General features: G+C 44.5%; 1 protein-coding gene across 2 annotated transcripts in view; it reads left to right on the forward strand.

Annotated features, from left to right (window-relative positions):
• LOC8028078 (diacylglycerol kinase 1) overlaps positions 1–16,590 on the forward strand; it is a 599,538-nt gene that overhangs the window by 283,201 nt on the left and 299,747 nt on the right. For both annotated transcript variants that reach the window (XM_042288617.1, XM_042288618.1), the window contains exon 4: positions 16,332–16,358. The gene's annotated coding sequence lies outside the window, so the exon portion shown is untranslated. The remainder of the gene's footprint in view (positions 1–16,331; positions 16,359–16,590) is intronic.

A 16,590-nucleotide genomic window follows, 5' to 3' on the forward strand; every position in this document is an offset into this window, starting at 1 on the left:
AATGTTGAGCAACTTATTTTTCCTCTTATTCTTTTCCTTTGAGCGCTCTCGTGATTGCCGGAGCCGCCGGCGAAAGCGCGGGTCTGCGTTTTAACGAGCCGTTACGTCATATCTAAATTTAAGTAGGCAGGATGGGGCTGGGCAAGACGTCATTAAAACATCGCTGTTTCAGCTTTAGTTGAAATTGACCACCAGGTGAAAAATTTAGGTTATCTAAAAAAATAAATATTGATCTTAAGAGTTAAGCGAGAAAGAAAGAAGCCTCGCTTCACGAGCCCCCCCCCCCCCTCCCCCCTCCCTTATATGACGAAACACCTATCATTTTCGCAGCTCTAAATCGACCTGGAACATCGGCAATCGTAACGCATGAAACGCTAATATACTTTATTTTTGTATTCGTTTACTTTTTATGTTTCGCCCATGGAGTATTATTGTAGGGCGGTAGATTACGTACAACGTATAAGAAGAAGAAAGGAGATATAAAAAAGAACTGGGTAACATGAACAAAAACTTTACCGAAACGAAGAACAGATATTTTACGTTTTAAAATAAAACAGTAGCGAAGAAAACAATTAAAAAATAATTAAAAAGTTTACAGCGACAACAAAATAATAATTCATACAATACCACGGTGAAGAAACAACGTAAGTAGAACAATATGCTGTTCTTAGAAAACAATCGACATTTGCTTTACATCTTCGAGCAAACTGTTCCCAAATGTATACTTTTAATGGGAGGATATTTGTGTCAAGGAATCGATCTCATAGCCAGTTTTCATCACGCCACTGCTGCCGCCATGCATCGTGGGAACTGTAGTCTTCCTACTCGCGTGACAACCTCGCCAGGTGTCAGCGCGAGCGGAGAACGAGCCGGCACAAGCTTTCTCGTCAAATGGATCCTGCCTCTTATGGACTACAGTTATGTCGGTGTCACGCTTGCGTGGAACGCTTAGTGAGGTCGTTCTATTATACTCTGAGCAGGAGGGTCGCGGTGGCCGAATGTCTTCGCGCACCGCAACTAGGAGCAACGTTATTAGTTTTGCTCAGTTACGGAACTGCTGCATGCACAAGCCGTACCATCCCTCACTCATTACAACTCGCCTCCCATCGTTCGACGCGCCGGGCGGCTGCTTTGGTAACTGCAGTGGATTCTATGGGATACGTACGTTTCGAAGCTCTATGAAGCACACAGTTAGTAAACGAAAATCTCGATGGCGCTTCGAGCGACGGGAAGCGGACTGAAGTGAGTGAGGGAAAGTACCCCCTTCCGCGGGAGTTTCATAACTGAGGTAATTTAGCATAGAGATCATACATACTGACTCTAGAGGGAAAGGTCCGCCATTTTTCCATGAATTCTGGATGCCGCAAGCGACGGAGCATACAGGCAGACCTTCGGGGTGCCACACATGGTTATCAACCTGCCTTCGATTTCACGAATATAATTATATCATCAGAGCAGTTTCATGAACTTCAACAATCCACAAACTTACTGGTGGAAAGATATTCGCGTTCCTTTCGAAGCTTTCTTTCTGCATAGCGCGCAGATGTACCGCCTCGCGCCAACGCTAAACTAAACCAGATAACCGACTTCGCGAGCGGGCGCGCCCCAGGAATACGAAACCGCGCAGATACCAGATTTCCGAGATTTCGACAGAAGGGAAGTTAATGCAGCGTAATGCGTATATTGCTTTTTTTAAGCGCCAGAATAGTTCAAAATATAGTTTACAAAGTTAAATTATCACTGTTTCTGTTGCTGAGTGTTTTCAGTCTTCGCGATTACCATTGCGACTGTCGTCCTTCAGCTGGCAACATTGGTTTCTTTCTCTCGTGTTCTGTCGCTTTCTTTCGCGATATTTCACTCGGGACCCCGGATGTCGGCGCACAGGATTTGCCACTCCTCCTCACCCACCTTTACCCCCCTGTAATCTAGCAACGTTGGCTAGGAGCACGTGGAGTGAAAGCTCGCGCTGCAGAACCCAGAGTATATCCTGTGTCCTTTTTCTACTTCATGTCCCGTCCTCTTTGCGCTGTTTTTTATTATGTTGTTCAACCAACCAGCCCAGCAAGCTATCCTGTTACAGAACCTAGGGATTCGAAGCTCAAGCAATCTCCACCCTTGCCCATTTTAATCGAGATGAGCATGGTATCGGCGTGCGGTCGCACAGCACTAAATTTCACGATGCACGTTAAAGACCCCAATATAGCAGTGGTACTACTAAAGTCTCTCATCTGCAGCAGAGGCACCATGACGCCTACAGGTACAAACGCCTACAAACACACAACACAGTTATTTAATCTGAGATCATATACGAAAACATTCTGCACACTACTTGGTACTTACAAGTAATATATCGAACGAATGCTGAGGAAGAACCGGCCCTTGCTCCCTTACTACGACCGAGTTCACGGCATGAGTATAATACTGGGAGTTCCCGAGAAAAGAGAACCGGTCTCTTGTCTCGGCGAAATAAACTATGCGTCGCAGAACGCTCAAACTCCGTGAGAATGTGAAGCGAACGGTTGGGATTAAGCGAGAAAGCTTCAAAACATGACGTCACCTAGGTCAAAAGATAATTGGTAAAAACAAATTAATTTATGAGCCGACGTCACCTAATCTAATATCGTCAAAAAACAAGAAACGTAATTTTGGGCTCCTGCATCATTTATTTCAGTGAATAAATAAACTTGTCAGCAAGAAAAAGTATGATCAATCTATTTCTTGCTGATAAGCGTTTTTCATTGATATGTATCTCAAAAGTATTCGACAAAGTTTCCCGCAAGCTTCTACTCCTCAAACTTAGTAAACTTAGCATTGACCCAACCATTTTTTTCTGGATTAGAAACTTTCTGACAAATCGATCCCAATTTGTCTTTACTAATCAAGCTTATTCTTACCTCAGTTCTGCCACCTCAGGCGTCCAGCAATGGTCCGTCTTAGGTCCTCTATTATTTCTAATCTACATAAATGACTTACCTCATAATCTGTCTCCCTTTGTTAGTCTGTTTGCGGAAGACTGTGTCATCTATCGCGAAATCAATAATAAATCCGATGTTCAATGTCTTGAGACTGACTTAGACACTGTTTTGGACTGGTGCAACATGTGGTGTATGTCTCTTAACATTAACAAATGCAAAGCGATACGTTATCTCCGACGTAACTCACCACCACTTTCATACACCCTTGGTACCTCCCCCTTGGAAATCGTAGCTTCCTACAAACACTTTGGAGTTTATTTTACAGATAACATGTCATGGAACGTTTACATTGATCTTAACACTGCTAACGCTAACTCCATGCTCGGTTACATAAAACGGAATTTTACTTTAGCACCAATGTCACTGAAATTACTTTTATTCAAAACCCTGGTGCACCCTATATTGGAGTACGCTGCACCAATCTGGGATCCCGGTCACACCACGCTCGTATCTAAGATTGAAGCCATTCAGAACCGTGGCGCGCGGTTTATCTTTTGTAATTATCATCGTTCAGCCAGTGTGTCATTCATGAAGTCTAACTTATCTTCGCCCCTTACTTCTCTGCGCCGTAAAGTATCTCGTATATTGCTTTTTCATAAAATGTTACTAATGTATCCCTACTCTAAAAGAAAAACTTATTCTCCCTCCCTCGCACATCTCTTTCGTCTCGGTCATCAGTATAAATTTGGAATTCCCCAACGTCGCACCTCCGCCTACCTCGACTCTTTTATTTCCACGTCGTCATCGGAGTGGAACCACCTTCCCGCATATTTTGTATCAATATCATCCATTGAATCTTTTAGAACTGCAATAACCAGCCATTTTTGTCAGCAGGCACCGTGACTGTTTTTTTTCTTATTAAATTTTTGTATTGATTCTCATTTTTGTTTTAGGTTTTGGTACTCGCCCCTCCTCTCTGTAATGCCCTTGGGCCCTGAAAGTACTGAAATAAAAAGATAAAAATAAAAAGCGACCACAATGTCACACGTTTTCTTTTGACGATATTAGGCTTAGGTGGACGTAGGCTCACAGAGAAATTTCGTCTTTCTCAATTATCTCTCGTCTCAAGTAACGTCATGATGTCTAACTTTTGCGTTCAATCCCAACCGCTAGGTCACATTCTCACGGAGTTTGAGCTTTCCACGCGTGCTAAAAGACTGTACTTTTCTTTTCTTTTTTTTTTTCTCTCTTCTCAGGAACGCCGGTAGTACACACGTATACACAACCCGGGAATGTCTTCTCGGCCGTTGAAAGGGATATGCAATATATACGTATAATCTGGCGAGTCGTTCAGCGGGAGGAAACTCAGTCGGGCAGCGCGAGGCAAGCTGTGCTCCACTAACGAAGTTGTCGAGGTCGTAATGGCAAGTTCCAGGCGAGGAATTAATCAGTCGGCCCGTTTTCGGCGCCCCTTCGCCGCGTAATTACGGACAGGCGCCTGGGGTAATTCACCGGGGGACGACGGACGTCGGTCCGGCGGGTTTTAGAGCGCCTAGATTTGAGAGCGTCTCCCCCGGCCCGATCGCGGTCACGTGGTTTAAGCGGGACGCGTTTGCAAATCCGAGCTGCGAGGAGGAAGCGGAAGCGTCGATCGTCCGCAAGTGTCTTTGGTCAGCCTCTCGCTCCGTTATCTTTTTCGCCACGCACCAAGTCACGCGTGCCCATGAGAAACCGATCTTCGTGGGAGCTGTCTGTTTTTACGTCGCTTCATCTCCCAAGTCTAGGCTTTCTAGCGAGTCGAAGGCGTCGGCGTGGGTGCTAGCTTTGGAAGATTGCCACCGGTCGGGGATGAGGCTGTTACGTCGTGCCGAGAGACCTGAAGCCCGGGAATGAACGCCTGTTGCGATATCTGCCCGTGTACCACCCGCGATCTTGCGGCATCCGACGGGGAAACGAGAAAGAGTACAGCTCCCCCCCTCTCATTTAGGCTCTACATTCACACTGGCGTTCGAGTAGAAATCGCCGTAAAAGCGGATCGGTTTTCTTTCTTGCTCGTTAAATACGCGTAAAATTGAACTGGATCAGAGCAAACACGAACTGCGCGAACGCAAAAGCGATTAGAGAAAGCGATTCAACCACCAGCGCAAATGCCTCATTAGGGCGATTGCGATCGAATGAATCGCATAGAACGTTCGTATACGAAAAGGCATGCGTTGTTTGAATTTTGCGACGCAGTCAGCTAGTATGCGTTATCGGGTTTTTTGGTTGCTTTCGTTTGTTTGCGTCTAACTCTTACAGTCCCAACACCAAAGTCTTTTATAGGATGGAGTCCCACATTCGTTTAAAATGTGTGGGGAAACCAACAATCGTCGTGTTCTTCTACACTTGACTGCAACCAAACTTAGAGTCCGGCAGGCCCAATAACGAGCAACTTGAAAATGATGTGATATATATATATATATATATATATTATTTTACCACGTCTTTATTAGCGATGCATTGACGAGTACGTTTCTCGGCTCAACGGAACGCACGTTGCAGCATTCTAACACGTAATTCCTGACTTGTTTGTGATTCAATTTATCAGCTCATAACTTTTGGAAGAAGTTCATCGTAGCGTGAAGCGAAATATAAACTCTGGCGGTCTCTGCATGCACGCGCGCACGCGCGCTTGTGAGGGTGTACCCGGGTCGGTGTCTCCTTCTTCCTCTTCCTGTGAGTGCGTAGAACAATACGTGTATCTACGTCGATGTGCAAGCTTGTATGTGCGTATGCTTAGCCATGCGCATGCATCTGTCCCAGCGAGCGTGCCGGCTGGCGAGCGCGTATGAACGTTTGTGTTCACATGACCGGATATGTGAGCGTGCGGGACTGGGTGTAAGGTTGCCTGTCCCCATGATTAGGAGCTGTAGATGCGGGAACTCCTCCGCTAAAATGCCAAGAATTGCATTAACCATCGAGTACTTTACTTTTAAAAAGTACCCGGGCGTTTTTTTTTTTTTTTTTTTTGTGATTTGCTTTAACATTTTCTAAACACACCAACAAACGTCGCTGAAGTAGTAACCCATATAATGGGCCAAACTATTCTTTCGTGCGCGGTTTTGAATTTACAATTTTAGTCTTCACCCTGTTTCTCAAAGTGAAAGTCTCTACTGGCAACAGTGAAAAAATGACGTCAGAAGGAGGCAGGGGTTCACTCTCTGGATTGTAGACTTTGTTCTCGACTGTGCACAAGCAGTTTCATGAAGTTAAATGAATGCCGTGGTAGTTAGCTCCAACAGCAGCACGAAACAAATGCTTCTCATAGTTGATTTTTAGACTACGCGATCGACCTGCAAGCCCGCCTTCCCCTGACGTCGCGGCACTGAAAAACGCACGTAAATTTTAATGTTGGTTTTTTGACGCCATTTTCGCTTGTCGAGTCCGCAATAACTATTTTGAATTTCGCGATACTAAATAGTACACAGCAAAGGGTAAATTTACGTAGATTTTGAAAATATAGTTAATTGGGGTAGCTCAAAGAAATAACCGGAGTACTCCTTTAAAAGTACCTTGAGGAGGTTTCTGAGATCTCCTAAAGATGGCGATAACTCACTCTGCGGCTCTAAGCAGCCTAGAAATCCATAAATCCTAACGATGCGCGACCAATTTCCTCATTAAAAAAGCAATCAAAGATCGAACATACCGAGGTCATTTCTCATGATGGGAGGAGCATTGCTCCGGCAGCCAGGACAACACGTGACCAATTAAAAAGGCGACTTTTCTTTGAGATTGTAAATGCTGTTATTACGAAATGCGTGTGCTTTTGGAAATGATAAAAGCAAATAAGAGTAGTCGAAAATTATTAATTCTTCGCACAATATTCGTCTCAAAAACTACAATACTGCAATATTCGTCTCAAAAACAGCAATGTTTTTTTTGTTTTTCTCGCGGAAGTGATGTGTTCGGTCGTCAGCTCTCGAACGCGCGCTTGTTCGGTTGAAACTTTATTCGTAGTCCGGGCTGTATGGGAAATGAGCCCATCGCATTCGAGATATCACTCCGCGATTCCACCGGTAGGAGGCGCGAGAATCCTGCGCGTGCTATTGGCTGACACTTGTCCTGCTTGCTGAACATGCTTCTCCTCTAGCCGGAGATGACCTCGGTGTGTTGCGATCTTTGATTGATTTTTTAACAGGGAAATCGGTAGCGTATCGTCATGAGTTAGGAATTTCTAGGATGCTTAGAGACAACAGAGTGAATTATCGCCATATTTAGGCAACCTCAAAAGCCTCCTCGAGGCACCTTTAAGCTCAGTTCGCAACGCGTTTTCTTTTTATCTCTTTTTCGCACGAACGACGACGCCATTGCAAAATCGCAAGCCAAATCGCAGCATGTGGTGCGTCATTTACGTGATGTTTTTTTGTTGTCTTTTTTTTTTTAATTTTGCAGTTGGTATGTCTCTGCGCGGTAAAAAGGAAATGCGTGGCGGAAGCTCCGATGCCCGACATCGCAGCTATAACATCGCAACCAAAATCGCATCGTGTGAATCAGCCATTAATCGTGCATTATTTTGTCTAAAAAAATCTCTTCAGCGTTGAGGTTGGCGCGCATGAACAAGTAGGTGGTCTTCGACAGTGCTTTCCTCTTGAGATGGCTCGTGAAAACGAAGGAAGTTTGTGAAGCTGTGTAACTTCGCAAATGTAGCACGGCGAAGAACTTTTGAGATTGAGAGTAGACAGCCAACCTGCAGTGTGTTACACTTAATTGTAACTTACTGTGTACGGCATTCATAAACCTATGTTTTCGTCTTTTACAACTTTTACGACTTTCGGCCTTCGCTCTGCTGGTTAGTCTCGCCACTTGGAACAACGAAACGCGTTAGACAGGGCCGGCGAATTTATCGTACACAGATTTCGGAAGGGTGAGAAGATAGAGAAACGCCGATGTTGGGAACCGCTTTGTGTTTATGGCGGGCGTATTGAGACAGTTTGCCGAGGAAACCAAGCAACTCTGCTATGGGTGCAGGGAACGGCATAAACAGAAGTTAGGGCTTCCATTTCTTACGGAAAGCATGTAGGCTTGTCAGAAAAGAGGGCATCTGGTGGTGGATGTATAGAACAGGCCTAAGCGTTAGGAGTTGGCCAACGGAGGTAATTTTCTTAATGTACTTTTTGTGCAATAATTAACTAAACGTTGCTGAGTTTTTTTTTTACTGCTTCTGCGCGAAGTCGTAAACGAAATGCTGGAGTTCATATTTGCTTACCTAGAAATTGTATCGGCCTTCATTGAAGGGCAATCTACAAAACAGTAGTGCAAGAAAGAGGTTGAAAACAAAGCAAAACAGGGTAAACATGAACTGGGTCAATTATTCTTCAAAATAATTAATTTAATATTGAATTGGCGTGAGAACTTCGGCAAGCTTCAGCAAAATGAGCTCACTGTTTTCTGCTTACTGGAGGTGAGGAGATTTCCCGCAATATTATTTTTATTATTATACAACCCATTTGCACAACTACTCGTCATTAATGTTCCTTAATACTGCATACCGCTTCTTTAGATGTAGCAACAAGCAAAGTACACAAGAAAGCACTTTGAAAAAATAAGATGGAGCCCTATTCGCGCTTCTAGCTCGTCGCTCGCCCTCCCGCGGCGGAAACGGGAAGCGCTCCAGTTAGGGTCCCCTAATTCTCCTGCGCAGAGGGCTCGGCGGAACTGGTCGCGATCATAGCTCGCGAACAGTCATTTCTTAATGGAAACAACACTCTTCACTGACCCGATGGAGTGCTGCAGCCGGCATGTGACTCGAGCTAACTTAAAAGTTTTAATATATTGTATAGAAGCAAACGCAAATGCTGTGCGTTTGTGTTAGAGTTGTGTGCTAAAAGCTGCACGAGCGCGTCTTTGCCATGTGCCAATCCAAGACCGCAATTTGGGGCTCCACGCAAGCGCAATGTGAAACGTGCAACGCTTACGTAAACACAGAGTGTTTGCGTTCGCTAGTATACGGTACACTAAAACAGGCTACTGTTTCACCGGTTTTCCAACGCCAACGAAACGTACTGCAGTGAGCAGACGTGCCAGTGGGTGGGTGCTCCTTTGAACTGGAAAGGCTGAGATTGGCAAAACGGCGGCGCGTCAAAATTAAAGAAAAGAAAGATTCTGGGTATGTTTGTAATTAAAAAAACAAAAACGGAATCCGTTTTTTTTTATTTATTTTTTTTTTTTTCGTAATTCGAGGCATTTTGTTCAGAAAAATTGGCGGCGAACGTAGAAGTTTTTCTGACTGCCAAAAGTCGCGACTTTGATATCACCATCTGCTTTACCCACAAATCATGTCCTCTTGCGTGAATTTCTCAGACCAGCTATAATGTTTAGACTATTTTTATTTTGTAACTTTTTAATTAAAAATGCTGAAATCGGCACTAGTGATGATAGTTTGCCAACTTTGGACTGCCATAGTTGTGCGCGCGTTTGAAATCGTATTATAACCAACAAATTATATTACAGTTTGAAAAAGTATTTATTAAAATATCTTAATTAAATATTAATTATTCAAAATGCCGTAATGTAGGATACCCAAAAACGCCACAATCACGAAAACACGCCATTTAGTCATAATAGTTTTCACAGAAAGATCTTAGTTTGATTTCTTTTTAACACATGAAGAACTCAGACATCCTTATCGAGATAGGCATTAATACGTAATGTAATATAAAGTCCTATCTGTCACGTGTTGCCTTAAAAAAGAACACTTCTGTTGTCTGACTCGGATTTCGTTTTGGGGATTTTGTAGCCATAACAGCGCTTATTAATTTATATGCTTTGTGAATATATTTTCAACTAATCGCGCGTGGCGATATTTTGTAAGATTTTGATTGATTCTATTATTCTCGTGCTTGGAATAATTATAAAGCAATTAATCATCTAAATGCCCAAAACACCATTAAAGGGGCATCGGGTCATTTTTTCACATGACCTTTATCCGAGTAAAAAAAGATTCCAAGAACACACAAACACCAGTGCTGATCTTTTCAACAAATGCAATATTTGGTTGCCTCTAAGGTGTACGAAAGACCCTGTCTTTAAAGGGCCACTGAACTCTCCAAGATATGTTTAAGCCTCTCGACCGGACATGCCTGTCACAAAATAAAGTTTTGGGGAACATTTTCTTTAGCATAATAAGTACGCTGTGAGGCGTATCTTGAGGTAGGAGAAATCGAAGTAAAGACCTATATGGGAATAATAAATCCAAAATAGAAGTTTCGGTTTCGTTCCTGAATTAAAACGTGCCTCCCGGCGTAAATAATACGCTAAAAACAGTTTTTTTTTGTTTTTTTTTTTTTTAATAAAGATGTGATCTGCGAGCATAACTCCCTAGCTTCCTCGTATAAGCGGGAATAATTTGTGTCGCCCAGTGAAGCCAGCAAGCTGGACTGTGCTCAGGAACCGATATACGAGCACGCCTCTCCGACCCTCACTATAACCGCCATTTTGAAAAACGAGTGGCGCCACCTAGGGACAGTTGGAGTCGCGAATACTTTGTTTTGTCATTTCAGTCGGCGACAAGAAAGTTGTCGCTACTTTTTGTACACGCGAAGTTAAAAATTTAAACACGGGCCATACCTCTAATGTGCTGACTGCGGCGTCTGCCTTCATAACTCATCAAGCCGGTGCCCACATGCAGCGCGTTACTCCTTTCAAGAGCCCCGTAACAACAGTTACTGTGGGAAAGAATTCATCAAATCATTGAACGAAGGAAATATAGCATTATCTTTCCTGCGATGAATGAAGAACAAACCATAAAACGAAAAGCAATATTACTTTATCACATGTCCTTTGTTTCGTGGTTTCTTTTTAATTATTTCCAATCAAAATAATTAAAGTTTCGTAGTTTTACCAATTAAAAACTCCTGTCTGTTTTTTTTTTTGTCGTGGGAAGCTGTTGTATAGATGAAAAAGTCGTTGCCACAAGTTTTTGTACCGATACCAGATTTTTCCTTTCTTTATAATTACTCCATGTAATTTATTTTAATATGTTTAACCTTCTGTGCAAGGTCTGAATAGACCTTTTTTAAATGAAGACGACACCCAGCGACATATCCGTGAACGTTCTCTTGGAGCTTAGAATAATGTTTCCGAATAGCGTATCAGAGGGTGAAGTATGATATGGCTCATATCGTTCGAGGTCATCGAGCAGTATAGAATCTATAGAGGGAACATTTACGCCTTTCGGTCAGTGTTGGGCGATACACAAATATGTGCTCCTGTTGCCACCAAACAAAACATAGTAATCACAGCGCGTGAGTGCGCGCGACTTTTCTAAGAAAATGTACATTATATTACACCGTTGACGCTCATTCCTTCATGTCGCAAGCAACATCACAAAGTACTGGTGCAGCATATATACACTACAAGAATATCTAGATGAGGTGTGGAAGTTTCCACGTAAGAGTTTCTGTAGCTGCCGACAGTTTAAGAATCACTCCGCTGCCATTGAGTTTGGGGCATCAGCCAGTACAAACGCCTAAGAACCAGTGTTGGAAAGTAATTTAAGTACACTGTAGTTAAAGTGCTGCTTCAAGTAGGTTTAGAAAAGTTGTACCTTGGTGTGCAATCAATACTTGTGCTTTAAAGTTTTTTTTTTTTTTTTTTTTTTTTCTTGTACTTTCCAAGGAAAATACAACTCCGAATTTTAAATTACATATCCCAAATGTTAAAAAAAAGGCGTATCGTCGTTTGAGAACGCACTATCGTCTTGCGACACGTCATCTCGTCATTTCTCTGGGCGAAGTAATTGCAACTGTGATACCCTAGTTACACTAGCGGTCTTAAATGTTGTTAAGCCAACGACAGTTGACTCAGTCACGATCGGCCGGCGAGACCGGTACAAATACGTGCCCTATAAGCTTATGGTGTTCAATAGTTTATCAGCGAGAGTAAAGCAACTACTATGTGGCCACTTGACTTTATCCGATATTCGCTGCCGCGTTTGAAAATAACTGACGCATCCCTGATTACCCCTAAAGCAATTTATACCAGTTAAAAAAAAAACTATTGGAGATTTACAAGGCATCATGAAAGATTGTGTTAAAAACTATTTGTACTTTACTTTAGCAGTACAGTGTACTGTTTAGCAGTACAATGTACTCACTTGAAGTAGAGAACTTCTAATTTACCTTGCACTTCACATCTAATACCTTTTTGACGCACTTTACCGAACACTGCGAATAACGAATCACGGAGCAAGAAGTGTGGATATAATAAGCTAGGTTCTGCGTTCCTTCAACTGTAGGCGACTATAAGAAGTATTCACTGGCGGCCATAGCTGTGTGCACGACTGCTGAGCGCGTGCTGATGGCGAGCTTCTACTGTTCTTTTGTAACGTGGATTCCGCACCCTAAAGATCGCCGGTCTTAGCAGCTAATTAATGGGGGCTTGTTCAAAGCATGCGCTCTAGACATCACCCACAAATATGGCGCCCAGTGAATACTCTTTATACACATCTGCAAGGGGGGTCCCGGCTTAACTACGAACCAAACGCCGAGATTAGGTGGACCCAACGTTACTAAACCACTCAGTTGGGAAACTGCTATAGAGACCGCTCTGGAAAAGTGGTCCCGATCTGTCCTCGCGAACCGAGCTTATGGCGAACGCAACGCCGCCATATGTCCCGCAGCAGCCCCTCGAGGAACCGCACGTTACTTCTATTTTTGACTTTAATTGGCCATTTCGGCGCCGAAACAGATACAGTGGAAGAGGTTACATGGCTACCACCCCCGTCTCCCCAGCGGACGCGCCGCGTCTTACTACCGAAGTTAAAATGCTCCTAGGTCGGGACGCGCTACCTGAAAGCACCGCTGAGGCATGGCTGTATAAATACAATATTAATTGTGCTGCAAAACCTTGCAAACTAAACATTTTATAAACATCACGCGCCCCTCATTTAGTACTAAACTCCAATATATTTCATACAAAAAAAAAGTCTTTTCCGCTTGTTTTTACGCAAAAACATGCTTTCTAAAAGCTCAAGATGACCACAGTACAGACAAATGATAAAGAGTGGCGCTGTTGTCGTATTTAGCTCTGTCTCGGCGGACGCCAGCGGCCCAGGTTTCGACAGCGAGTTTCCCAACTGAGTGTTCTAGTAACGTTGGGTGGACCTCTTTCCAGCGTGGACGTTCGCTGCTTGTCGTACAATGTTGCTAAGCGTCTATTGCTGAAGCATACACCACTGAGCGCAGAAAGAAATTAAAAAAAAAAAGATAAAACATACAGGTGTTATCTTCGACCGCGACAGAGCACAGCCAATTAAATAAAATACCTAAACCAGTAACAAATCGAAACATTTGAATTATATCTAAAGTCTCAGAGAGCTTACCAGAATGCGCCAGAAGCCGCATGGCCATCGCATCAACGATGGCTGCGCTCGCTGCATCTCTGGCTTTTACGATGTGCTGGAACAGAGGCTACAACAGTTAAATAGTTTGAGCTGACTTTATAAAGATCAAAAAAACTGCTCCGACTTTACTCAACAAGATAAACAATTTAAATTGTTAATCTTGTTGAGTAAAGTCGGAGCAGTTTTTTTTATCATTATGATTCCCGGCTTTTGGAATATTTTTGACTTTATAAAGTCCTACAATATTTGATGCTACGATTCTGTGTGGATACGTCCTCCTGCGTTTCGAAACAGTAAGTGTGTCGCTAACTCTGGCCGTTGGCGATACACCAGACGCCGCGTCTTGTCATTGCTCACCCCAATGACGTGCTCCTGGCGCACTCCAGCATGGCGGAAACGTTACGCGGCGTCAGCATCGCTCAAGATGGCAGCGCACAGGAGCCTCTCTAGCAAACGTATATAGATAATTGCGAGCAGGTCATCTGGCGGCCGTCATTCCTCTGCTCGTGCTGTCAAGTACGTGCAATTGAGAGCTTTCGAAAGCTACGTTCCCGCGCACGCTGCACGTGATCGCAGTGCCTCGCACACATGGCGCACCAGTCAGGCGCCATGCTTGCAATCGTCTACAGCCGTTCTTATTGCATACGTTGTCGCGTTTTGTGCGTGTTATGTTAGCCCGCCTACGGGCGAAGTCCAGTCCTCGCGACCTGTTGTGGTTACACATTGTGCCGTCACTTGGATTTTTTTTTTAAATTATACATAATCGCAAGCATGGCGTCCCGACTGGTGCCTCATGAGCGCAAGCCCAGGCAGCTTGCGTGTGAACATAGCTTTGGCAAGCTTGCAATAAACCTTTCGCTAAATTACCCAATCATCCAAGATAATGCTGGGAACGTATGTACTATCGGGGAAAAATGAAATGCGAACAGAGGAGCGCGTGGCCCGCCGTACAGGATGCGCCTCCTGGAAGTGAGCCTAGGGGCGAGGGTGCGTGGCCTACTCCGATGTGTTTCTGATGTGCATCTTGCACGCGCGTCCTTCAGCGCTTTATTTTGGTCCTTTACTTATACTTCGTCTCACCTTAGCATGAACTAGGGTGCCTTCATGTGCGCTTTGCTTAGGGTGGAGACATCTGGTCCATTTTGTTCCGACTTTTACGTTTAGTTTTTGTTCAGAAGCGCGTGAAAGAGCGTGTCCCTGCACGCGTCTGTGGCGCTGACTGTGCAATGGCGACATTTTGTTTTCGTCGATTTCTTTGTATTTTCCCTGTGAGCGCGTGCTGTCGGCATCGGGTACTACAAAGGGTGGCATCACTCTAAACAGAAGGTCATTGAGGCACCCTAGCATGAACTATTGTTAGCCGCGCATGCTAAAAGCGCGAGCTATTTCCTTTGTATGAAGTCGCGGTGGCTGCACGAGCGCTCGTACATCGAGTGCTCCAGTCGAGGCAATCAAGGCTACCCGCTCGAGCTTGCACAGCCTTTGCAGTTAGTCCGTGCTAAGGTGAGGCGACGTATTGAATCCTATATACGGGGAAGGCGTGTGCGCGTAGCGCGTGGAACACCAATCCCTGCATTTTCCTTGATGCTTGGGCAATATAGCAAATGGTCTATTGCGCAGGCTGGTCCGCACGAGCAGAGACATGGCGGCGACCAGTCGCCGGGTGTAGCACGACTGCCCCGCGTGCAGAATCCCTGTCGCCAAAACCCCGCGTCATTAGCCCAAAGTTTGGAAAAAGCCGCGTTCAATTACCTCGTCCCGTGTTCCCCAAGAGCCAAAATCCCCGTTCTTACTGCCCCTGTCCCATCCCCTTTGCGCTTCAACCAGCATTGTTCTGTACCTTAACCTAATCTGTTGAGGGGGTACCAAGGGGAGCTTTATCCAGTTATTCCTTACTTGAATCTCGGGCACAGCATGATTACGTCACACAAGTTCGCGTCCACACTTAGTGTCTTTTAGGTAAAAGCAGAAGGCCCCGCCCTCACGCTGAGGACCCGGCCACCTGACAGGAGGGATTCGCGTCATGGGCTTCTGAAACTGGGGTTTTTGGAACTGGGCTCTTGACATCGGGTGCTTTCGTGCACCACCCCAGTCGCCTTGCTTGCAATCGTCTATACGACGACTGATTTTTCTCGACTCTTGCGCCCCTTGTACGTTCACGTTCCCAGTCTAGAAACTCAAGTCTTACATTTTAATAGGTTTTAATCGTATTATTTTTATTTCGGGCACTATTCAACTAGAGATTTAAAAAAAAAATTATATATAAATATATATTTCTTACACTCGTTGGGATAACAGGCCTATGGCATCTTGCGCCCGGAAATATGATTTGTCTTTAGGGCGTACAATGTCGGCCTCTCGTTATAGGACTTCAAACCGTGCTTCACAACTTTTACGTAATTGAATTTCTGGACGAAGAGTGTAACGCACACAAGTCCGCGCAACCCGGGAAACTAAATTAACTCCTTGTCGCGACGGGCCAGCTTCCATGCGGCTTATTTTGCTCCAAGCATCCAACCATCCACTGTTACGAAATAATGCAACACAACGCCCGTAAAAAGAAAATAAATAAATAACAAATAGAGGAAAGAAGGGGCTACCGTTAGCGAGAAGGGTAACCTCGCTCCTCCCGGTCAGGGCCCGAGAGAAGCAACGGCCTCTGTTTATTCCCCCTCGAATCTTTTATCTTCTTTGCCATCCCCTTGATGGAAAAGGCTTCATTATTTAGCGATTCATCACGCGGTAAACTTCGCGCAGCTGCCGACCGCTGCTGGTGCCGTGGCCGTGTTGTGAGTTTAGTCGTGTGAGAAGCAGACCCCAGGCACTCGGGCATATTCCCCGATGTACGTTGTTTACAACGGACCGACAAGCGCAGCGTAAGGATGTTGCCAGTACATACACCGATTCACCTAACACCACGAAAGAGAGTGAAAAAAAAAAGTTAGCGGATTGTAATTGAGAGAAGGGTGATTATGTAAGCATGTAACAGACGCCTGATTTAAATACATGTTTGTGTTTTTCTCGTCTCTTTCCAGGTGCTGCCTGCGAGCCGGAACGATAGGGTGAGTGGAGCTTCGGTTCAGTTTGGCCTATCTCTTCGTGCGACGGGGTCGGGAAAGGCAGGTTAATGGGAGGGAAGTTATATTGCGCTCGTGTGGAGGGTGGTCTGCGTTATGTTATATCTGTAGACCACGCATGAGTTGGAGAGGAATGCAAATGAGAAAACGATAGAGCTTCATTGCAGCAGTGACCTCGAGTAGAAGAAACGGTGCAGGGCTCCGGAGCGATCATAAA

Source organism: Ixodes scapularis, unplaced genomic scaffold (genome assembly GCF_016920785.2).
Source record: "Ixodes scapularis isolate PalLabHiFi unplaced genomic scaffold, ASM1692078v2 PGA_scaffold0__279_contigs__length_252992795, whole genome shotgun sequence".
NCBI lineage: Eukaryota > Metazoa > Arthropoda > Arachnida > Ixodida > Ixodidae > Ixodes > Ixodes scapularis.